The following is a 25265-nucleotide window of genomic DNA, read 5'->3' as shown; positions in this document are numbered from 1 at the left end:
ACGCGCCGCGAAAATGCTTTTATGACTTGATATGGCGGCGAACTGGACACAACGGAACGAGAGGGAATGCCGCCCTTTCTCGTGGGAGCCACACGCCGACCAAATCTCTTACTCATTTGTTGACAACGCCGTATAATTACGATTAGATGAGTGTTCTTGTTTTGCTCGAGGCTGGCCCGGGCTGCTGGCCGCCGACTGGCCGCAAGTGCCGGGCGGCCCGCGTGGAGATACGGGGTTCTGCCCGCCCTGGACCTGCCGACTTGGCGGTGTAGGCTGCGGCGCTGTGGCTCGCCCTGCAGCCGCACTAATAACGCCGGCCGGAAATTAAAATATAGGTCTGTCCATTCCATTCCGAGGGGATTTTCCCGGGTGGAAGGAAGTCTAGTTTTAACTGAGTACCGACTACAGTGAAAAACTGCAGTGCACAAACTGCGGTCTTCAGTGCAGTCAAAGTGTGAAAAAACTCTGTAATTATTTACAAGTTTGTGTACTGTTCAGGTGGTACTCGTAATAGTAGTCTGACTGCAGTTTTTTTCCAGTTAAGAGTTCAGTTCTTAAATAGTGTCGAAACTTCAGCTTGATCTACAGCTATGTTACACTCACCATTGCTCAGTTAAACAATACTTCAAAAGTGTGTTAAAATACTACTTTTGACTCAAGTATATCAACGCTTTATCTGTAATTTTATCTGCATGATTATTGTCTAGACACCTTTACGCTTAAATTTTACACTTATAGTATCCCTTTTTCAATGCAGTCGGGAAATGAGGAAGCGATTGAAGAAAAAAAGTAATCACAGTGCAGGGACTACTAGCGCGCCACCTAGCGGCCGATGCATGAACTTCGTTCGGACCTACGTTTGGGCCAATCAGGGTTCAGCTTTTGACAGTTCGCTATAACGGCCGCTTGGTGGCGCGCTACTGGTTCCGGGCTTTTAGAGTACTTTTTTCTTCACTCGGCGACGAGCGAAAGGGGCTATTGAAAACCGACACGACTGGGAAAGGGAAGGATCATACGTCGATCAATATGGTTTTTCTTCTCTGAGATTAAGCATGGCGGGGTGAAGCCAAAATTTAACGTTGAGCATAAAAAATTTTTGCGATATTCTTAGACGTCGGGGTAGTGCGCAAACTGTGGAAAAATCCTCATCCCACCACACCATGTGGTCTACTGTCAGCCGCCGAGCTGCAAGGCCAGGTTTCAAGGACCTGCCGCTAGGTGGCGCTTGGATCGCTGTGAGTGTTTGTCAAACGGGATTTCGTATTTAGGCTAGTGAATTAAGTTATTTTTGCAAGTTACACCATCTGCCATTTCAGTAAATATCTGCTTTAGACGTTAGAGAAAAATTTGAATCAGAATATTGCACTGAAGTGGAGAAAAACGGAATTCCGTGTTAGCACTCGATGGCGTCTACGGGCGACAATTAGGTTGGGTCCACGCATGATTCGCTCGGTTCTTCAGACTATCCTACCTTACTAGGCAGTCTGCGGTGACATGCAGTGGTAACGCATGAAGGCGATGTTAGTCAATACTAGCTCCTTCCAATTTGTAGTCAATACCGACAGCACTTGTCGAGTGGCATGGACTGGTCCACCCGACTTGCCCGCCCGGCCTTCAACCGGGTTCCACTCTCATTGCGGAGATGGCACAGCATTTCAAACAACCACGTAAAGGACATGGGAGGAGTAGGGCCAGGGTCGGCAGTGGGGGCTTGCAGAACTAAATTTGAACGTGATTTCCAAATCCACACTTGTGACTAAAATTCAGAAAATACTTCTCGAAAATAATTTTAACTTCAATATAAAACTCGAGTTAAAGCTTCTGTAATACTGGCGAGATGAAACCATGATTAAAACTGCAGACAAGACTGCTCTGTCCGAAAAAACTACCAGTTTTCCTGTAAACAGACTGCAGTTCAACTATAGTTAACTATAGTTAGACTGCAGTTTCACCAGTTAAATTACAGTTGAACTACAGTCAAACTGCATCGGTCAGTCTGCAGTCTGACTGCTGTTCGTCTGCAAATAGGCTACACTTATTGAATACAGTAAAACTTAAGTTACTTTATAAACAGAAAGTATGTGGCGTACAGTCTAACAAATAGTTAAGTTGCAATTCCCAGATATAATTAGAACTTCAGTTCCTTCCACCCGGGTTTTCCCACATTCGTTTGGCGTGCATACAGATAGCGGCCATTCGCCTGACGGTTATGGCTGTCGCCGTGATAAGCTCGTGCGGTAATTGTAACGGCTTGTCGAGAGGTCGCCCTTTGGGGCCTCAGTGACCCAGCGGGCAAAGTGTACAGTGGACCAGAAGCCCGGCGCAGGCGGCCAAAATCCCTTGAACCGAACGTGTGGCCCCAACAATGGATTGCCCTCCATTGGCAGGGTCACACGTTTGGTCTGAGTCCTGTTAAACTAGGGGTACGCGCCGTTTTGTTTGGGCGCGTAGTAGGCGAGCGATGCGTCTGTATTCTTGTAGAAGATGGTGAAGAATATATGCAAAGTAAGGCCAATACAGGGTCAATGTGAAACTCAATTTTAAAAGTTTGGTCACAAATTGGTAAATTTTGGGGAAAGTAAAGGTCTGGGATGAAATTGGAAGTCATTTTCGTGATCAGCACACCAAAAACTGCAGGAAACTATGTAAAACTCGATGTAAAAATTTTGGTCGGAAATTGGTAAATATTTGGAAAAGTAAAGGTCTGAGATGAAATTGGAAGTCATTTTCGTGATCAGCACACCAAAAACTGCAGGAAACTATGTAAAACTCGATGTAAAAATTTTGGTCGGAAATTGGTAAATATTTGGAAAAGTAAAGGTCTGAGATGAAATTGGAAGTCATTTTCGTGATCAGCACACCAAAAACTGCAGGAAACTATGTAAAACTCGATGTAAAAATTTTGGACGGAAATTGGTAAATATTTGGAAAAGTAAAGGTCTGAGATGAAATTGGAAGTCATTTTTGTGATCAGCACACCAAATACTGCAGGAAGCAATGAAACACCGAGGAAATTTTTTTGGTCCTAAATCATGTAATTCCAGTTGAAAGTATGGGTCTTCAGTTGTTAGGTTTTTTAAGAGCGTTTCCTGTTCATGGTGTCATGCCATGAACCCTGACCCTGTTACTCAGTCCAGTAACATTTAACAGCCAGCATTGAATTGCTTAATACGATTCACAAATACTTCAATTACCATTCGATATCTCATTGTTACTGAACTTATGAATACGCAATAATATTAGTAATACCTAAAAAGCCTTTCTCCCTTTTAGTTTAAACTAGTGGATTAAACTATATTGATTTATCTGCATTAATTAAAAAGAGACATATTTACAGGCAGGCTGATTTCAACTACTTTACGGAGAAGACCTTCTGTCAGATCCGATGAATCGTTTCATAGAATCCAATGTCGAGGCCACTTATTGCTAAACGCAAGTTTAGCTTATTCATAATGATAGTCATGGTGTGTTATTTAATCTTTGAAACAGTTTAGCAAAAGTATTTACCTAACATTCTGAGTAAATTTAAAAAAAAGCCAACTCAAACCATGACCAACACAAATTACCAGTTGTCGCAGACAATGTATGATTAAGTTAAAAGAATCGTCTCATGAAATCATATGACCAAGTCAGTGAATCGTCTCATTGAATCTGATGTCAATGTCAAACCTTGAATGCGCTACACTCACTCATCATATGGTTTTCTTTAAGGTTAGTACTATAGTAAACTCACAGCATTGCAATGAAGCCTTTTCCCAGAATCAGTGCCAGGAGTCAGCAAAGACTATTTATTTTGGCAAGATTAGCATCTGGTTTGTACTCATAGAATGTATTAATATATTTTCTAACTTGTAATTGAGCAAAGCAAACAACTAAAAAATATAGTGTCTGAGAATATAAATGGAAATACACTAACAAAGGTTAAAAAGACCAAATCATTCTTGCAATTATCAAACACACTCCACTGACTAAAACATTTCCCCTGTAGCGGGGGAGGGGAGGGGGTGGATGGACGGACGAAACGCGTAATAATTGTCACTTTCATTTTCCGTATTTCACTGAGTTGACACTCCGGAGGGGTTTCAATCATTCTAAAATATCGAAAAACTATGACCGTACTCACTTCTAAGCCCTTCTGCTCTTTAGTTTGTTTTATTTGCCAATGTTTTGCCAGGTCCCGTATTTGAGAGTCGCGGCTGCAAGTATGAAAAATTGCTACGAGCTGCCAACCACTGCCAACCTAACCACGCTAAGAACCTAATTCAAAAAGATGTTTTGAATATTTCAAACAATAGTAATCGTGAATATAAGATAAACTCCCCCTGGGGGAGATTTAGGAGCCTTCCGGTGCGAAATTTTGAAACTATTTGTGCGGTAGTTGCTGAGAAACGTGAGTGAGTTACAGACAGACAGACAGACAGACGCACGACCAGTCACTTTTTGGTACCCCCAAACACGGCATGGGCTCGCTATCGCTCGCCAAATACCTCTAGAATTTTGGCCGCCTGCGCCGGTCTCCTGGTGCCTTGTGGCGCAGGCCTTAGGCCCGGGCCCAGCGACTTGCGCGCCGCACCCCCTGAATCGAAAGGCGGACTGTCCATTCACACGGCCGGACCGCGCTCGGGGCTACCCGGCTGGCCTGGGGCTGGCCTGGGCCTGGCCTGGGGCTGGCAGCCTAGCGCCTGATTAAGGCTGGACCCGAGATTGATCGTCCAGCCTGCCGGCCCCGCGCGGCCCCGCCGCTCTGCACTTGGCCGCTGTCATTTGGGGCGCACCGAGGCGCTTTGAGCGAGCTGCCCGATCGTAATTAACGACGCGCCGCGCGCCGCTCTCACGCGTGCCATCATTTAAAAACTTCACACGTCGTGTACCCTACGAAGGAGACAGCCGACCCCAAGTGGGGCACTGGGGTGGCTGCAAGTTTGCTTTGCTGTTCGCAACAAGCCTGGACTTGCTCTGATTGAACACAACGCGACACGGGTTCGGCGGAAGCTGCTGCATCTGAGAAAGCAAAGTGCATTCGGACGAATCCGCTCCGTGTCGCCCCTGGCGCCCGTTGCGCGCTCTCCTGGAGGATATATGCTACGCCATCAGTCAGTAGAGCAAGATACAGCCGGCTGGCTGCCAGGCCCAATGGCCAGGCCTCGGTGGCTCCTGACGGGCGTGGGATGCCAATTAGCTCGCACTGTCAAACGCTGCCCACCCGAGGCTGGGGCCGTGCCGTGCACGGGCACAACAACCGAACCGGCGCAGGGCCCGGCAGGGCCTCCCTGCGGGCGGCGCGCTCAAACGTGCGAAATGCAATCTCTCAACTCGTGGCGCGGCGGACCAGCGGATAGCGCGTCGCCAGTTTGGCTGGTGTGATGCCGCAGTGTGAGAAACGCGAAGGGATATGATGCACAGCGGGCTCGCAGTTTATGCATTATTCTGGTCAAACCGTGGAAGTGAAGGGGGACGACGGCTAGGTGAGTGTGACGTTGGATGTCACCGGTGGACACCCCGCTGCCTCCCTGCGTAGTGCTCGTAGCGCAGTAGTTGCAACAAGCCGGAGCCACGCCCCCGGCCGCGCCGCAGCGCCACGCCGTGACACGGCCGTGTGCAGCCGAGCGTGCTGTATTTTCACCTGCACGCTCAGGCGAATGGGGGACAAATATTGCCAACGGAAACAGGCGCGCTTGGTGCTGCAGCGTGCTGGATAAGCAGGCCTCGTTTCCTTCCAAATTGATGTCGAAGCCCGCAATGGCTTCTTAAAATGAAGTTTTTAGCAGTGGAGCTCCGAGTGCCTCGCGGTTGATTCGGGATGACACATTCGCATGGGTACTGCTCGGCAGCACTGATTTCCCGGATACGGACGCGAGAAATGGGTCTAGTTTGGGACCACCTGTGGACCGGCAGTGTGATAATTAGTTGAAACAGGCTGCCCAGTGATAAGCATAGCTGCGCCATAAAGACATGCTAATGCTGTGCGAGCACGCAGGAAAATGACATTCTTGGTCGTTTCACTAGCAGGCGGTCTGAAATGAAGGGGGAAACGCGTCTAGTAGACGTGGGAAGTTAATGATGTCAAGATGCATCACGGCAAAACAAAGGCCGCGGTCAAAGTACAATGGAGGGGGAGAGTGAAAAGGGGGCGGGGCTGTATAGGGTTGCAGAAGTAAAAGTAATAAGCAGACGATTAGCTTCAAGAAGTTTAGCGCAGTGGCCGGGCCCCGCCGGACAACTGACTTTTTTGATTTCTTAATTAATATTCCGGTCTTGGCCCCGAGGAGACAATCGTCGTTATTGAGGTTTGGAGAGGACAATGAAGCGAAACTTTTTGATTCTTTTGGAAATTTATTCCGAAACTCCCATTAAAAATCTGTTCTGTCGGATTAATTAACGTTTCATTTATGTTCCTGATTCTCCCTGTCGTCGGCTTCCAGAGACCGGGGAGAGATACGCTCACGAGGCAAAGAGTAATGTTCTATCTTGTTGCGAAAAAACGCAAAAAAAAAAATCCTCGGGAAAGAATATTTTGCCTCGGAGTTGCTGTTTGATTGAAACGGCGCGAATGAGGAAAACAAGTCAGGCCGTGGCGTGCAGAGCGGTGCAGAGCGACCTCTTCCTCGGCACTTGTTGATTGAACGTTTCATCCCGCGTATGACTCACCGTGCCAGGAATCCCTTTATGCTGCGTGCCACCTTCACGTCACTTCAGTGTGAAGGGGCACGAAAACACCGTGGTTTGTCGTGCACACAACTTGACTCCACTTAATTTTATCTTTGGTTGTGTGAGACTTCTCTTCTGCTATAGTTAAAACGCCATGCTACTTAGTACCATTGTAGAGCTATCCAGTCAGATTTCTGTCGCTGAAGAGCTGATATTATCCTAAGGTCGAAAAAAGTGGAGGTGACCGCACGGGCTGGGTGGGACCGTTCGTAATGAAAGGCCGAGATCACGTAGCGGTGTTTGTGGAGGCTTTGATGTGGCGGAGCGTAGTTGTGATCCGTCACAGTGTAGTTACTGCGTAAGGCCCTCGGGCTGGCGGCACTGGCGCGCCGTCAGGCGGATTCCTCGCGTCTCGACGAAAATCCTCCGCCGTTCCTTTCAGCAGCGCGGGCCGCTAAATAGACCATATTTATTCTGCTAAACGAGAAGATACTTTCTCCTAGATAACGGCCATGGGGGCGTTTATATGGGGGCAGACGAGCCTTTGTACGAATCTGCTCGCGTTTTCAGTACCATATTGCTGGCAGCAACGCCAGCGAAACGATACGGGCCATGCGGGTGCAGTGTAGCGCCACAGTCCAAAGCAAGCTGCAGCGGGGCCGTAGCGCTGTGAACGACACGTCGTGCCGCTCTCCCACATTCTTGTGGTCGTCCTGCGTCGCTCAAAAGCGTCCCGAATCGCATTGAAATTCCGACAGCCCGTCGGGCCCAAAGGCGGCTTTTTTATTATTGTTATTTGGAAATTAGTTCTGTGGCGGCTGTGAGTCATGAGGCTGCCCGCTCCTGGCCACGAGCACACCGCGCGCCAGCCGTGCGCCTTCCGTGGGGGGATTCAGGCGGTGTGAGAGATGCAGACTTGCTAATGCAGCCGCGATATGGTCGTGCGGGCGCATCAGCACGCGCAAACAAAGTGCGTGCAAGCGAGCGTGCGTGCGACGAAGAGCGAAACGCCCAAGTGTGTCGATGCGGTGAAAATGGGCAGAGAAGTAAAACCATTCCTCTTTTCGGATGTTTATCGGATTTGGATCGATCCAAACCACCGTCGACGGTAACGTCCTTCGTCACCTCGTCACGCGTGTGCGCTGCGTCCGTGGCGCGGCCGTGCATGAATGAGTGCAGCGCTGGAATGCAGGAGCCCTTACTCGCCCCGGGCTAGGTTGGGGTGGCGCGCCGTGGCCGGGCAGCCTTGGGAAGGACGTCGGGTACTGGCCGGGTACCGACATGACCTGGAGCAGCATTTAATATGACCGTGCCGTGCTGCGCGTGTTTTTTCCAGCGATCTAGAAAATCAATCCGCAGCAGGAATGGCGTGCGCGGCGGCCGGGTCGGCGCACTGGCGGCACTGGCGCATTGTCGTTGGCATTCAGAGTGCTGTGCGCTCCAATTCGATTACGGACCGGGAGAAAAAAAGGCTGATGGCGATCGGTGGGCCTTCGGATGGCGTTATCTCGCTCACACTCATCCGCTCTGCTGCCTCACTGCATCCCCTTTCCCGTTCCTTTTTCTTTCATTCTTTCTCTCCGCGTGCACTGGCGCTAGTTTGGCTCGCAAATGGAGTGCCTCTCACGTCCAGCCGGCGAAACGACGGGACGGTCCCCGCGGCTTGGACCTTACGGACGGTCACTGTGGCTTGGACTTTCGGACGGCCCCCACGGCTTGGGCCTTGCGGACGGTCCCCGCGGCTTGGACCTTACGGACGGTCCCCGCAAGGCCGCTCGGCCCGGTCCCCGCCGTCCCCGGGGGCAGAACGAGGCGGAATAAGCTCAGAGCGTGTTGAAGCGAATATGCGTTCGTCGTTCTGAAAATGGAGCAAAACGTCTTCGCCATAGAGTGGCAGCGTGTGCTTGCATGGCTGGACGCGGACGTCATCGCCGTGGTGTGCATGTCAGACTGCTGCTTGCATGGACGGCAGGAAATGCCGATCGAGCTCAATTTTTCTTTTTCGCGTTGCGTTTTTCATATTCTTTTTGTTGTCTCTCTGCTAATTGCTAGCGACGATGATTGGCGTCTTGATTTTGCGTGAGGATATGCGACGCGCGGACATGAACGGGGCCTCATCGCCGCTGCTCCGCCGCTCGCTGGACTGCGGCGCGGCGCCGCGCGGCAGCGAAGATACTCCGCGCCGCGAGGACGCGGCACCGCGGGGTAGCGCGGCAGTCGTGGAGACGCGCCGCGGGGAAAGGAACCGTCTGCTGGGCGGCCAGCCTGTGGCCGACCACCGGACCCACTCATTTGTAACGCGAGCCGTTTTCAGAATGTCGCCAATTTGGTCGTTTATTTTGCTTTGTGGAGCTTTCTCCGCACTTTGTGTGAAGGAGAGGGCCTCCTGTGCGGCCAGGCCGAGCCGGGCTCACCTGGCTCCAAGTTATGCCCCGACCGTGTCGCACTCTCGCTTTACATTATTGCACTTGTCCTCCCCGCTGGCTGCCGCGCGCCGCGCCCTGTGTCAAGACTAATTAAAAAGTTTCTTGTTTAATTAATTGCCTCGAGTTCCGTTTCCGGCGCAACCGTGGCCGTGCTAAAGCGGCTGCGCCGGGCTGCGCGCGGGGAAGGGGCCGGCGGAGCGGGCGGAGGTGGAATGCTGCAAAGTGCAGGGCGGTGCATGCTCGCGCGCGCTTGCGCGTGTCACCGGGCCGGGCTGGCCGCACGCGCCGTGTTGCCCCTTCACCTTCCTCCCCTGCATCCTGTCTCTCTCTGTCTCCCTCTCGTTCGCCCCAGTTTTCGCTCGCGGAAATGCGCCTCTGGATGATTAAACGTGCACCGTCAACATTAAACTTTAAAAAAATGCGCACCATCGCCAGCCCCGGTTACGCTGTAATACGGGTGCTTTTGTGCTTTCGCCGGACGGTACTTGCGGCCAAACAAACGGGGTTTGCTCGCCGTAAAAAACTTAAGGCATGTGCAATTTTAGCAATTGGGCATTTGATATTTTAACAGACTCAAGTAAAACTATGGTACCTTGTATAGCGCATAGTCGATACCACCACCATTATTACAAATAAATAGACTCAATTTATCCATTGAATAACGATTCTCAAGCGTTATTTTTTTCAATTCCATGTGAATATAGCCATTTTCCTCATAACTTGGAGCATGTCGTTTTCAAGCGCGTGTGTGTAGGACAGTAGAACACCTTCGGCCGGCGCCAGATTTCGGGGCAGATCAATAAGGCGTTGAATAAAGATGAGGGTTCACCCGAAACACGAAAGGGGGCGTCCCTCTGCGCGCAGAAATCAATCGAAGGAAAGCTGTACACTCTATAGCGCAGAGGTGATCTTCCGTAAGCGGTGGGGCTACACGCTGCACGGTCGTTGACCTGGGCTGAGCTGATCTAGGATGAAGAAAAACTGAAACGGAATCCTAAACAAGAAAGAGATATAAAAAGGAGAGGGATAAAAACTGCGCCTGTTGCATCACGGACGGGCCCCGACGATGCACCTGCCGCCAGATTCGGCGTCCCGCTCGGTGCAATGGTATCGGGAGGGCGATCGGTGCAGCGGCGATTAGTGCCTCCAGTGCCGTGCACGCGCACTCACGCACGGCCAGACCATAATACACACCTTGTTAGAAGCGGGGCCTGGCGGGGGCTGGCGGAGCCCACCAAACTCCTTAAACATCCCGATATGGCAGCCATCAAGTAACCTCGTTACGGCCTGGAAGTAGAGCTAGGCGCGGCGGCGGCGCGGAGAGAGGTGTAGTACCGGGCCCCGGAGTACGACATGAAACTCCTTTCTACACGGCCCTTATTAAATCAGTGTGGAGGTACGTGTGAAAATTACGAGTCGGGTACATTATATCGGTGCCTACACTCCTGTACTGAGTTATGTGCGAGCCTTTTCCGTACATGAAAAGGTGCTTTGTGGCTTCGCTGCCACTCCGCGGCTCCGCGCCCCGCCGGCTTGGTCGGTGGCCCGTGAAGGGTCCGTGAATACCGTGAATACGCAGGGCCGGACTGGCTAAGTCAGGGCCCCGGTCGCAGTGTGACGTCAAGGGCCCCCTTTTCCGATATGCGTCCATTGTTTTAAATTTACTAGCCAGGGGAGGGTAAGCCGTGTTTGGTGACTTTGGGCGGCCACTGTGTCCAATCTAGTTGACGTAAAAGGCCTCCCTCGACGCCCTAGTATTCTTATGACCCTACTCTTTCATGCCCTGTATCGGGAAGACGTTGACCACAACGATTTTGCCTTTGACCGCAACGATTTTGGGACCAAAGTTGGTCAAAAAGTGGTCGAGTCTCGGAAATTTGCTGATTTGCTGACTTTGGGCGGCCACTGTGTCCAATCTAGTTGACGTAAAAGGCCTCCCTCGACGTTCTAGTATTCTTAAGACCCCACTCTTTCATGCCCTGTATCGGGAAGACGTTGACCACAACGATTTTGCCTTTGACCGCAACGATTTTGGGACCAAAGTTGGTCAAAAGTGGTCGAGTCTCGGAAATTTGCTGATTTGCTGACTTTGGGCGGCCACTGTGTCCAATCTAGTTGACGTAAAAGGCCTCCCTCGACGTTCTAGTATTCTTAAGACCCCACTCTTTCATGCCCTGTATCGGGAAGACGTTGACCACAACGATTTTGCCTTTGACCGCAACGATTTTGGGACCAAAGTTGGTCAAAAAGTGGTCGAATCTCGGAAATTTGCTGATTTTGCTGACTTTAGGCGGCTACTGTGTCAAATCTAGTTGACGTAAAAGGCCTCCCTCGACGTTCTAGTATTCTTAAGACCCCACTCTTTCATGCCCTGTATCGTGAAGACGTCGACCACAACAATTTTGCCTTTGACTGCAACGATTTTGGGACCAAAGTTGGTCAAAAAGTGGTCGAGTCTCGGAAATTTGCTGATTTTGCTGACTTTGGGCGGCCACTGTGTCCAATCTAGTTGACGTAAATGGCCTCCCTCAACGTTCTAGTATTCTTAAGACCCCACTCTTTCATGCCCTGTCTCGGGAAGACGTTGACCACAACGATTTTGTCTATGACCGCAACGATTTTAGGACCAAAGTTGGCCAAAAAATGCGCTTGATTTGCCGAAATCATGCGTAAAATCGGCAGAAATTTCGTGGAATACCAACAAAATCTCAAAATTTTGACACAAAATTCTGCGAAATCTTGAGAAATTTTCAAATGGGTACCCCCTTGATTTAAGTACGTAAATAGTTAAAGACCGCGACTTTGCCGCGGCCAAGAAGGCCCCGCGGTGGAAAGGCCCCGTGGCCGCGGCCGAAAGGCCCCGCGCTTCGCGCGAGGCCCCGGGCGCGATCGCGCCCCCGCGGCCCGGGCCAGTCCGGGCCTGTGAATACGGCCTCCGCACCTTGCGCGGTTAGTGCAAGGGATCGCGGGATTCTTTCCGAAAACCGCCATTGCCACCAGGAGTATCGGTGTGTGAAGCAGGTTTCCTTGACCTTATCATTTTTTCATGAGTTGGTGCGGGAAAATGACTTGAGAAGGGCCCTTTAGGGCGGCTGCCGAAATGACTTGTCGACTAAATACAGTCATTAGTCATTGCGGTGAGCTGCACCGCACCGGCTGTGTCGCGCTGCCGGTGGGTCCTCATGTTGCCCCCTCTGCAGAGTTTGGAAAAGAAACACTGAACCATCATGCGAAATGGTCAGCTGTGTGCAGCAAGCGGTGGCGGCGGTGGCCTGTCTGTGCGGCTCGGACAGAAATGCGGCTGTACTGTATGTTTCCCCACGCAACATTGCTTTTCCCAATCAGTGCGTTTGTTGGGTTGGCAAGGCCGACGCCCGCGGCTGCCTTGTTGCAGCGCTGGAGATGGTCTTGTTGTTGAACGCGTGCTGTTGCTAGCTCCCGCGTGGCGGTCTCTGCTGTCCGTTGGTGGCGTGGCGGGGCGTGGCGGGGCGCGCAGCATGGACCGATGGGTGAAGCACGTTATAGATGACCCTGGTCCGTGCTATCGTAATGACTCCGTGTCCGGTGCGGCGGCGTGGGTGGGCTGTGTGCTGTACGCGTGCGGGGAGCCCTACCGACCCGTTGGACCGTTGGAGGACGAGCAAGGGGTAACCGTCGTGGGCAGCTGAGCCCAGGAAAGGAGTAATTTTTTGTACGCCGCATTAAGAGTTGTATGGTATGATATGAGACCGTCTCGAGATGGTCCTGAGGATGATGCTCACCCACGTGGCTTGTGAAATAAAATGATTTCCTTTTGCACTCGTAAAATGCCAGTATTTTGTCACTTTCCGATGGAACTGTTTCCTCCTTTCTGTGAAGGGGTTCCATCACTTTACCTGGGCGCCCGTTTCGTAGCGACCAGTCACGAAAACGATTTGACCACGTGCAAGCGGCAACGGATACCCTTCCGCTGCAGTAAGCGGGTCACGGCGATGCACCCATAAGTCACCATGTGGGTCGCGACGCCCCGCGGCCGCACTGCCGCCTCGTCCTGCACCGCCTGCACCGCGACGCCTTGGCTGCCACATCCATAACAGGATCACGCCCGCGGCCCGCCCCGCCTGGCAGAGCCTGGCAGCGCTCGGTGCCGTCCACGGCCTAATTATTCGCCGTCACACCCCGGCGCGCGGTCCGCGGGCCGCGGCTTGGCCCTGCCCTGGCCCTGCCCTGGCCCTGCCCTTGGCGGTCTAATGAAGACGTAATCCTTTTTAATCGGCGCGCGCACAGGTATCGGTGCAGGTGCGCTACGTGACCCACATTCCCACGCGGCGCGGTGACAGCAGCGCCTGTCTTAATTAATTTAACAAGAAAGTGGATTAGCGCGTCGCGTTCGTTAATTGAAAAGAAGTCACGGCCGCGGCCTCGCTTCTTCGTCTTCCCGCGATAAGCCGCGGCCGGCGCGCGGCGACACGGCGCGGCTAGATTCGATCACGCTAGGTGCGCTGGGACAAAGAGGTCGCGGGGGGTCCGAAATCTCGTTTGCCTCCAACGGCCCCGCGGACGACCACTGCTCGAACCTTGCAAAATGATTGAAGGGTTAGTAGATTTGTAAAAATTACGTGGTAAATTTCTCCAGGCTTCCTAATTAATGAAAACACACCAAATTTTTGAAAAGTTGGTTTTTTATGTTTACATGTTTTTGCACCCACGTGATAACTTGCAAAAATTGCGCAAATACTTTTAATCTTGAAACTTAATATCAGAGGGTAAAATGGCTTGATCTGCATCCGGAAGCTTCCATTCCATTGTACGTGAGGGGACGCTCGCTATTAATTTAGGTTGCGATCTATGGCATTTGTGTGTTTGCACGTGATTGGCGCAAGGCTCACTGCACTGTGTCCGCAAACAGACTGACACTTGCTTAATTGACTGCATAAAAGGGCCGTCGACTTTCAACGCGCGGATGCGAGTCTGCGGCACTAATGGCGCTTCCCAGACGGATCGCGTTACTTGCGGAGTTACACGTGGGAACACGGCCTGTTTTGCAAACGGCACGCCGAATTGATCGATTCCTGGCTTCCCCTTGCCGATTATGCTTGCATGTTTTATGGCAGAGGACCAGCATGGGGGTGCGACTACGCAGTCACACCTGTACGGGGGAGAGAAACAATCAGGTGTCTTGCGCAAACGAGGTTACTCTAATACGCCGTCATTGCTGTAGCAATCTCCACCGGCTTAGGATCTAGTTTATGCGTCGAGGAGGCCGACTAGAACCCCGCCGCGGTGCGCTTCCTCGCCACTAAACTCCTTGTGCACCTCACCGAACGGGGAAAGAGGGGGAGAGGGACGGGGACGCCAACAAAGGGAACCGTCGCAAAGGAAGAGGACAAATAAAAAGTAAGAAGCGGTGTGTAACACCTGTGTGCGTGCGAGCGGTGCGGGACAGCCATACGTTTCGCATGTCGCACATCCCCCTGCTCCTCCATTAGGGCCTGCCCGGCCTGCGGATGGATGGATCGCATGAATATATTTCCGTATCGGCGAATGAATATTTGAATTTGCGTGTCGCCGCCGGTGTCGCGCCGTGTCGCAGTGTCGGATGTGGATGGGGTTGAAGGCGACGCGGCCGACGTGGGAAGGCGAGGGACACTTCCGCAGCGTTAGGTTGTCACATGAGATGAATATCTGTTGTCGAAAATGTTCGCGACGATCGTGGCTGCGCTTTATTTGAAATGCTTGCCGACGGCGGTGACCCGGTGACCCGCAGCAGCAGTTCGTTTTCACCGCAGGATAGTCAGGCAACATTGACTATTGAAGAACAAGCCGAAGAAAATATTCAGGTGCGAACGAAGATCACACCTAGAGCAAGGCAAATGCTGCTTTCGTTCTTGGTTGAAGGCGTGCCGAGCGTGACGCAAATGTATTTGTTTCTGTTTTGCCTGTCTGGGACATTTCTTCACGGTCCGTTCTGACCATTGTTTTAATCAGGGTCCAGTTTTTTTCTGGCCCCTGGGGCGTGGCCGCAAACCGCTCTCGGAGGGACCCGCGCCACGTCTGCGCTCCTTCCGGCTGAAAAAAGGCGCCCTCCTCGGCCCTCCGCGTTTAATTATAGAGCAATGTAACCTCTGATTTCATTTACATGTGTTCCGTTGGGTCCTTGTCTCGGAGGAGGGTGTGAAAATTAAGGAGTTATTAAGTGGGACGGTGTTGAAATCATAATGTATGCCGCGATGCACGTAAACGGCGTGTATTTGTGTGTGTGCGCGCACTCGCTGTGCGTATGTAGAGTGCCGTTGGATCTTGAGAGACGCCGTGCGCCCTTTCCTAGTTCCTGGGGAACTGAAGCGAAATGGCACGTGGGTGTGGTTGAGCCCTATGGAGGCCGAGGTCTCGGGATGTATCTTTCAATGCGCGGGGAGTTAGCTGTGCGGTGCGCTCTACGCCGCATACACCGACATCAACACATGCACGTAGACTCACAAACACACACACGGAGTAGGAAAATCGGTGTCTGTGCGCTTCGCGCTTCAACACGCCACGTGTGATTACTCGATGCCTGGGAACTAAATAAACAGAGATTAAATCTGGGAGAGACAATAGCCCAGTGTCCAATTACGTGGCGCAGCCCGTTATTCACATTGCGGTGCGTGTCTGCCCGTGATTCTGCTGCGTGTGTGGCTTTTGGCGCGCAATTCGCCTGTCGCATGCCTCGCGGTACTTGCTATGACCGCACCTGGCGCGGAACGCTCCAAAGTTTAAATGATCCAGATCGCATTTCCGATTTGTTGACGCGGGCAGGTGGAGAGCGACGGCGTGCGGGCGGCCCGGCCGGTGGCATTTCAGTGACTGGTGGTTACAATGAAAATTCCTCGTTACAGTGCGCCCGCCGTGGACTGTCGGTTACTGCCCACCTGATATCACTTTTCCTAATTTTTTTCCCTAACGGAAGGGGGCGATGGGCAACGCGGCGGCGGCCAGGGAATGCACCCATGTCAGTGGGTCAGCCCGGTGCGCGGCGATGCATCGCGCCTTGTGCGCTTTGTCCTTCACATACATCTTGTCGTCGTCCGACGTCGTGTCAGTCTTGTCGCGTTATTGCGTCGTAGCGATGGCGCCGCCGGTGCAGCGCAGCATGCAACGGATGCATTCGTAATGGGAGGCGTCCAAGTGCCTGGCAGCCTACTCGCGACAAATTATTGCGGCTTGCTTATGTTAATGCTGAACCCCCTGCTTTCCGAAATTACCATGAGGCATTATAATTGCACTCAGAGCGCCAATTATACCGAGTCCGCGCCGTTTGTAGTGCCGAAGCGCTCTGGGGTGCGGATTTGCGGGCCCGGCAGTGAACAGTGTCATTGCGGTGGGCGTATTTTTCGACGAAACGGCCTTATTAATGTCGTCTTTGTTTTGGCGCAGGTAAGGCTGGAGTGTGTCGCGGAGCGCAGAGGGTTGGCCTGTGTTGGCGGTTTCCTCGCGTTGCAGGCAAAACAGAGCCGCGTCGGCCTGTGCATGCCGGCTTGACCGCCACAAAGCGGCGAGTGTGATATCATGGCGGCCTAATCCCGAAGCACAACGCGCCAAGTCAATCGGAAGGCGATACTGTGTGTCACCCCTTCGGCCTGCGGTGCGGCGGCCTTCTGCCGGACGGTCAGCAAGCCCTTCCACCCCGATGGGCTGGGCACTGCGGCACGCCACTGGCCGCGCCGGACCGACCGGACACGGACTGTCTATCTTGCCCGATTTTTATCTGCAATTTTCATACAAAGTGGAAATATAATGGGAGCGCGCGCGTGCCGGGCCGTCGTATAATGAAGTACACGCGGACTCCGTTTTTGTTACGCATGTGCGTGAGATGCTCGGCGCGCCGATTCGACCCGCGGCTCAGCATTCGGCTGCCTTTCGGCTGCCACACCGCGAATCCGCGCCAACGCCGCGCGCCCAGCCGGACGTCATGTTTGGTAGCGGTCTGCTGGCGAAGACTGTACCGCCCGCGCGCTGGCGGGGACTGTACCCGAAGGTGTTAATCTGCCCAGTTGCGTGGACCGGGTGGGCGCCAGGCAGGCTGGGGCGGGATGCGCGCTGACCTGGAGGTCATGATAGGCCGGCGCTGCTTTTAATATTTTCTTTTAGGGGACCGCATTAATGTGACGGCTGCTGACAACGGCGAGTTTTGCCGATAATCCGGAGCTGTTAGGCCGGAGATCCGGTCGAGTTCCGGTCTGGGGTGGGTGGCCTCGGCCCAGTAGGGCTTGAAATCGAATGCAGGGTATTTAATATGAATTCAATCCCGTGCGGAGCTGGCTCTGCTTAGCGAAGCGCAAAGCGCAAGTTTGCGGGACGCAAACTGTACACAAGCAAATGCTTCGTCTCTTTAAAAATTTTGGAAATGATAATGTTTTTGTCGGCCTGCTGTCTGTGGTTGATTGCTGTACCGAGCTCGAACCCTGCATGTGTCCCCGAAGAAGCCTTTTCCTATCGTCACCTTGCTCGACAGATATTACTGGAGACCATTGCCGGTCGGTCGCCCCTCCCAACATCCACAACCCCTTGCACCCTTCCGTTAATCCCTGCAGTGTCGTGCGTTCGGACCAAATCCCCCAACCCTATGGCAACCGGATTGCGGCGATCGGGCAAGCCTTAATGAAAAATAAACGGCGCGAGCTGCAAATTGGCGCAACGGGGACGCACAGTGTCGCAGACACTGTTGCGGCATTATCACTTTTGGGTACATGGTGGTGCGACAAACGACGAGGGAAAAAAAGCAGGAGAAAAAGGACAGGGCGACGACCAAACTGCAATTAATGCTCAATCGGAAGGAAAATGGATGGCACACGGAGCACCAGCAGCTCATCCCGGACAAAAAGAAGAGGGTGAATCAATGACGAAATTTGGGGGAGAAAATGTAAAAATCGCCTGACGAATTTGTGCGCACGGGAGCGTTGTGGACGGTCCGACGGTTCGCATAACGGTGTGCTCGTCATGATCCACGTCCGTGCATTTCTTAACCTCACGCAAGGCGCGCCAGGCAGGCCTCCACTAATGCGCTCCTCGCGATGTTTAATTTGACTCTATGCCAGCCTCTCGCTCCGTCTCTCTCGCCCCGCGTCGTCGGAACGGTGATTAATGGAACGCCGCGGTGGTCGGCGTGTTCATCTTTCCGCCATCGTCACTCTCTCGTGCGCCCTTTTGTCTCTGGATCGGCTTCGCTCCGTCCATTTTTTGCGGAAGAAGTGCTAAAATCGCCGTGCCGAAGTGTCATCGCGTCGCCGCACAAACGTGCCGAACGCGCGTGCATGTTGGTTAGATTTTTTTTGCGGTCATTTTGGGATCGCTTTTGCCCCGCGTGCCAACATTCGTCTCGCGTTTTCGGGAGTATATTAAGTGACTGGGCAGATTTCCGTCCACGGAAAATGGACCCGATTGCATCGAGTTGTGGTCATTCCCCCACAGCAGTCGCGGAAAAAAAGGACGTTGGAACGAATCGGTGGCTGGGGATGCGCTGTAAGAGTAACGATGTCACGTCGCAGTGAATTGACCTCTGGTGTGAGCTTGTGTGTGGAACACGCTTCCTCTGTTCGAAAGTATTATTTTTAGCAAAGTGAGCTTATGGATTAAAAATAGATTTTCGTCCTGTTGTTTTCTTTTTGCGCCACTGCACGTGTCCGGCGGCATCGGTTGGTACCTCCGCGGCACGTCCGCGCGGCACTGCGGCATATCATTACCAGATTGTCCTTTTCCACTTCCCTTTTTTCGTCACGTCACGTCGGGCGCATCCCCCCTCCCCCGACCGTCGCACCATCATTGCGACACTGTACCCCCTCGCTCCCCCTCCCCTTCCTCCAATTTATCCCCCGGCTCCTTTTTTATACTTCACATTCGGGAGTCGCGAGGGGAAGGGGGACTACAACTATCAAGCGCAGCGACCGCTCCTCCGTCTGTCGGACGAACACGTGTCGAAGGCATGGGTGGCACGATACGCCCTTCCGCCCCGAGTGTTTTTGTGGTGAGTGTACGCGCCCATTATTCGCACCGAGAAAGCGACAAGCCGGACAAGCAGGTTGACACCTCTGGCCGCCGTCCGCCGTGAGTTGCCGCTGTGCGGAGGGCGGGGCGTGGCGGAGCCGGGCTCCTCTTACGCGAAGGGAGGCGCACCCACACACACACACACACAGCGCCGCACACACGTGTGGCGCCCACACTGCGCGTGTGAAAGGGCCAGGCCGTTGCTTCTCAAGTCGACTAAGCCCTTGGCTGAGCCCCTCCCTTTGTCATCCCCACCATGCCGTGCCATGCCGTGCCATGCCGTGCCTTGCCGTGCCATGCGATCCGAAGCGAGACTTCGTTAAGTCGCGCAGTGACAGACTTAGTGCTTCCAGTAAGCAGCGGGCACCGCCAAGCGTGGCGGCGGTGGCGTCATGCTAACCTACATTCGCGGAAACGCGGACGGACGCCCCGCCGCGCCATGGCTCTGCCGCGGCTCTGCCACACCGAGTCGCGTGAGAGCCGCCCGTCAGGGGATGATGCAGCGTGTGCAGTATGGGCCCCTCTACACTTACCTTGTGTACAGTTTCTTGTGCGTTTGGCCTGCCAAACAATATCAGAAATGCCTATTGGGTCAGCGTATTCATCGATTGGTTTTGCGATGAAGGTGAAACTTTGCTGACCAATCCAGCGGACGGCTGCCCCTGATCAACAAACTTTGCCCTTCCAGTGTTTCTGAAGGAAGGAGCTTTGTGGCTGTCACTCACCTCTGGTCTGCTCCGCGGTCTGCCCTCCGGATTGCCTCGGCCGCCTCGATTTTCCAGTCTATGCAAAGCCGCGGCGGCCCAGAGCGCGTCCATAACTCAGCTAACTGAACGGCCCCAAAAGTATACATAATGATGATTCGAGTAATCTGCGACCCGTCCTCGCCGTTATTAAAATTAAGAGATCGCAGGGAGGTTGGTTGATTGCGGGGCAATTTTGTGGAAGTCCCCACGGGCCTGCTATCCCTTCTGCCCTGCTATCCAGGCGATGAAATTGTTTGCTGACGGTTTGTCACACCCAGAGGGCTGGTGATTGCCAGGCTGCTCAACTCGCTCTCGTTTCATCACGGCGGTGACCTCCGCGGCCCGAGCTTCGTCTCGTTTTCGCCGAGCCGAGTCACAGCAGCTGTCGCGGCGCGCGTTGAGGAATGGTCCCGATTACGGAGACGAGAGTAATAAATGGATGATCCGCGGCCCGTTCCGTGTCTGCATATAGCGCGCCATTTGTGAGTGATTGTTTTGGGCAACTGGGGTCAACCGCCTGCCGCCGCGCCCGCCCGCCCAGCCCGCGCGCGTCTCGCGGCCAGGGACGCGCCGACGCAGAGCGGACCCAGCAGAGCGGAGTGAATCATTGTGTCTTTGCTTTTGCCCGGCCCAGATGCCCGTCCTCTCGTTTTCCCCTCGTTTGTCTTCGTGGCGGGTACTCGGAGATACCCGTCCCTTTTATGTGTTTCGGCCACCTCGGCCCTGGTCGGGTCCTGGTCGGGCCCTGGGCCCTGACGCGCGGTATTTGCCGAAGAGGCCGCAACGAGGCTCGTCCGGCTGGCTGGCCGTGCTCGCCGTGGCTCGGCCCGAGGACTCATTTGCGCGTGACTTTCGGCGCGTCCGCGTCGCGTCGCCACGCCCTCCTCCATTTTACTGCTCTTTTCCCCGTTTTTGCGTCGCGCTGGCCGCGCTTTGGTCGCGGGGCGCGCTTTGATTAATGAAGCGCGCGTGCGGCGACGCTATGCAAATGAGGAGTGCTTCACACGTATCCGTTAAAAAAGGCGTCGCGTCGACGTCGTCCACTTGGCCGTCACTGCGTCGCATGCGTCGCTCTGCATCGCACAAAGGCCATCATTTGTCTATTCCTCCGGGGGTTTTATTGGTGGGTGACAATGACGCTGGAGGACACTGTGATGCGCCGGACCGCCGAGGGTGGCAGACGCCGAGGCCGCGGCAGACGAGCGGCGCGCGTTGCGTCGCGGACCGCCGTCCGCAGACTGAATCGGTGTCTCTCTCGCGCTCGAGGTGGGTCCCGTGTGGGCGCGAGAGAGACGGAACGAGCCGGCCGGCCGGCCTAACGACACGCGAAGTGCTTCACCTGTAAGTGACGCGGGCCACCACCATTTGTCAGCCACCGGCGACGAAACAAAGGTTAATTGCCGCTAATTAATCATTTCGCATCCGTTGAAGCGCGCGCCGCGGCCGGCCACGACACGACGTACGGACGCGCGCCCTCGTCCCGACTCCGGCTGGCTGGATTTACATTTTTCGACCCACCGATGCGCTGTTTTCTTGTCAAGTGCTAATGGGCCCTCAGCGGCTGAAGCCTTTGGCGTGGCACGGAGCTCCTCGAACAGCATCGCCACTGTTTCTGAACCCCGCGGCCATCCTGCTGCTACGCCACTGGCTTTGTTTTGACGACAAGAAAGTAAAGAGACGCTCCGTGACACTACGCCACGGAATCCCAAACAGCTTTTAAATTTTTCTTCCCTCTTTTATAGGTTATTTTTTTGCTCGGTCATGGAGGAAATATATGCAGAAAGAGAGAGTTGAATGTATTTAGCCCCTTCCGTAAGCCACACACCTTGCCGGCCCGGGCTACTGTGTACTGAAGATTGGGGTATTCATGAGGAGGAAGGGAGGACCGTGTGAGCATGCCTTGTATCGGGGTGTGGGTGTGAAGGACGGAGGAGGACCCCGTCACGTGATTGAGGATGCTCTTCTGTGACGGTCAAGCCAGGGCTCCTGAGCACCGGAATTTGGACACAGTTTTCTTTTTCTCGTATTTAGTCTACCCACAAGGAAAGTCAATAATTTAGACGGCGCTTTTCATGCTCGATACACAGTTGTGCTTGAATAGCAGAGAGTTTAGGGACCTGCTCCATTTCGAAAGAGGCGTAGTTAGGCCTTTGTGGCCGCACGCACCTGCCACACACACACACACACACATGGTTGCTTTAGGACCGGGCAGTGCAGCACATAGACTACTTTGAATCGTCGTCGTTAGCTCCTAATGAACGGCCGGCCACCATCTTGGTGCGTTTCAAAATGTCTTGGCACACGCGTCATCATAATTTGCCTGTTCCTTGTGCCACCCGTCGCTGTGCTCCGGGAGAAGTGCGTTTCCGCGTTGTACGCTGCCAACAACGCGTAAGGAGAAAGACGATTCGAGACAATGTTTTTAGAAACCTTGCAGTTGGATGCACTTCCGGCTCGGCCAGGCACAGGACCTTCGGACGGTTGGGGCTGCGCGGCTGCACGTGTGTGAGTGTGTGTCCTCGGACGTCACGGTCCAACCCTCAGACTATCAGGGGTGAAAGGGGGCAGAAAGGAAGAAAGCAAACGAAAAGAGTGGTGGGAGAAAAAAAACTAGATGATGACCTCCATGAATACTGCGACAAGGAGTAAATTGAAAACGAAAAGAAGTCCAGCTAGAACAAACGCAGAAAAAAAGAAAATCCGGTCCTCCCCAATTTGGACGCACGGTCCCAGTCATGGTTCATACAGCTCTACCGTGTTTACCTTAGGGCCGAACGAGTGTTTTCGGAGGCCTGGTGATTAGCACGCTCGCGGCAAGCCCAGGCCGGCCAGAGGGAGCTTTGTTCATTATTCCATTAATTAATTTGTCGCAGGATCGGACCACCACGCGTGTCACTGCGGGGACGGGTTGAAAAAAAAACAGCAGATCGAGTGCACGCAGCTGCCGTGTGATGAATCCAGTGCGGAGGATGAGTGTGTTTGTTCTAAGCCTTTTGTTTTAGCACCGCCGTATGTAATGGGCCGTCGGGGACGTTGTAAACGATTTTGCGGTGAGTATGAAGTTCCTAGAAAGTTATTTTTGCAGTGCAGTTATTGATGTTCGAGAATATCACTGCTGGCGGGCCGTACCGTAATACCTTGCGTCACCCGCAGTGTCACACGAGTCTGACCCTGGACCCCCTCCTGGACCCCTCCTGGACCCGCCCCCACCGCATTGTCCCAACGTACTAATTAGAGGTGTAGAGGCGCGGAGTGCGTACGTGATTCCTCCCCCCTCCCCCCACTGTACCTATTCCAAGACAATTTTTCTGCTTTATTCTCCTTGCATCGAGTAGTTCTTATTCCTTTTGCTCTGTGAGAGTTTTACTGTGTATGGTGAATGGGTTTTCCTCTTCCCTTGGTTGAAACTTTTCTCAGGCTGCACCCCGCGGCCATCTGCTCCGCCGAGCAGTTCACGGTCCGAATTGCAGCGGTGCAGCTGAAGATGCAGCGGGCGGATGACCCTAAAAGTGGCTCCGGAATGGAAATGATCGCAACGTGTTTGGCCGGGCCATCGACCATTTTGCATATGCCTTCTTCGTCCACCCCCGAGCCTGTGGGAAGCGTTCCATTATTCATTCATTCATTTCCGGTATGCTCGGTGAGCCAGTTCGATCGCACTCGTTATCGAGACGCGGACTAAATCTAAATCGAACTCGGACTGATGTGTTTACGATAAACATTTTAGCCGGGCCACCGTGCATAATGGAGGCGGGTTCAGCATGGGAACGCCGCTTTGTATGCAGCATCTGGAATTTGGAGAGTGCGGGGGAGTGCGCCTTCCTTGTCTCTCTCACGCGGTCCGTCCCGCTGGTCCTCCCTCGCAGATTCGGCAGTCTATGAATGTCCGACTGTGCAAACACGGTGACATTTATGAGGTTCCTCTGCCGAACTTTTTGCGCAGCCACGGATCCTAATCGGCCGCAATGCATGGAGTGAATTGAATTAGACTCTCTTCCCCGTGGGACCAGTGGAGACCGATGCGGCGTGAATGTGAAAGACGTGGAACACCTCGGGGCGGCAAAAGGGTCAGCAAAAGGGTTGGTCCTCGAACCGTGTTTCCGGTGTCTCCTGTGGCCTTCCTTCGGCCGGGCCTCTGGGCCGCCTCCGGCCTAGGGTCGCGCTTCACGCACCTCAACCTCCGCCACCACCTGTCGCGTCACGCGGCCACGCGGCCCCGCGGGTCAGGTGTCGCGTTCAAGGCGATTAGCTCGCCTTTTAGTACGGTGCACATGTCAGCCGGTTCGGCGAGCACTGCGTGCGCGCGCCTGGAATACAGATTCGGCTCGGAATCCACTCGCCTGTGACACTTTGTCGCATTCCTCGCACAGATTGCCGAAGTGATCTCATGACGAAAACCATCATGTCTTACCTGCGAAATTTGTTTCTGAATGTCAAGTACTATACAGGATTTCTTTGGGTCCACCAAAAATCGATAGGTGGTACACAGGGTCTCTTATCCACAATGTAAAGTTTCGGTCTGGAAATTGGAGAATAGAATGCGATAAAAACAATTTAATAACATTTTTGCTGAAGCTCCAAACAACACAACCGAATGTCACCTTTCAATTTTCCCTACCCGAACGGCCACACGCTCCGTGTGAACGACCGTTCTTCAACGCTCCGATGCTTTTCGCCCGAAAACGCGGCAGCAGGTCCGTGAAACGAGGCGGATTTTGGAGCGACACGCTGCCACTGGCCTGGCATCGCCGTGAAATGCGCCTAGAGCGGCGCCACACCTGCACCATGAAACTGTGGCCTATGGTCCGGTGGGTCCGCCCAGGGGCTCCACCGCCGGCTCCTGTCTGCCACTAAAGAGTCATAAAACGAGCTGCACGTCTCGACTAGTAAGCTCGTCTCATATCACAGAGAAAGAGTGTTGTGAAAGGGCCATAAAAAGCGATTGGCGCGCTCGCCTGGACAGACGTTATCGGACCATCTCGCAGACTGACGTGGCGACGTCTGGCCGGCACGGCCGGGAGGACCGCTGGACGAGCCCACCTTCACTTTTCCAGGGAACGCCGCAAAACGCACGTCAGGCTCGCTCCTTGTTTGGCTGCGCTGTCTCGCTCGAGCGGGCACTGGGCACGCCCCACTCCTGCTCGTCCTCGACGAGTATGAAATTTTGGCCTCCGACCCGTGGAACGTTGCAGCGTCGAATGCCAGTGCGTGGGTGGATGGACTGTGCACAGTCGGATGGAATCTCGGTGAGCTGCTCTGCCCCGCTCCGCCCCTTGTCACAGCACAGCGGCACCCTGCATGCTTCGGCCCTTACCGGAGCGGAACGGATCGCTATCGCGGCGGCGAGGTTTGAGCCGCCCTCGGGACCCTTGTGGCCCTGACGACGCGATGCCCCCTCAAGGCTGTCCGCTAACGGGGTTTTTGTGGTGCGTCGGTCTCCTTG

General features: G+C 53.7%; 1 protein-coding gene across 2 annotated transcripts in view; it reads left to right on the top strand.

Moving 5' to 3' along the window:
- LOC117654536 (rap1 GTPase-activating protein 1) overlaps window positions 1–25265 on the top strand; it is a 183443-nt gene that overhangs the window by 44334 nt on the left and 113844 nt on the right. The gene's annotated exons all lie outside the window — the stretch shown is intronic.

Source organism: Thrips palmi, unplaced genomic scaffold (genome assembly GCF_012932325.1).
Source record: "Thrips palmi isolate BJ-2018 unplaced genomic scaffold, TpBJ-2018v1 HiC_scaffold_10, whole genome shotgun sequence".
Lineage (NCBI taxonomy): Eukaryota > Metazoa > Arthropoda > Insecta > Thysanoptera > Thripidae > Thrips > Thrips palmi.
This window is presented reverse-complemented; position numbering and strand designations above follow the sequence as displayed.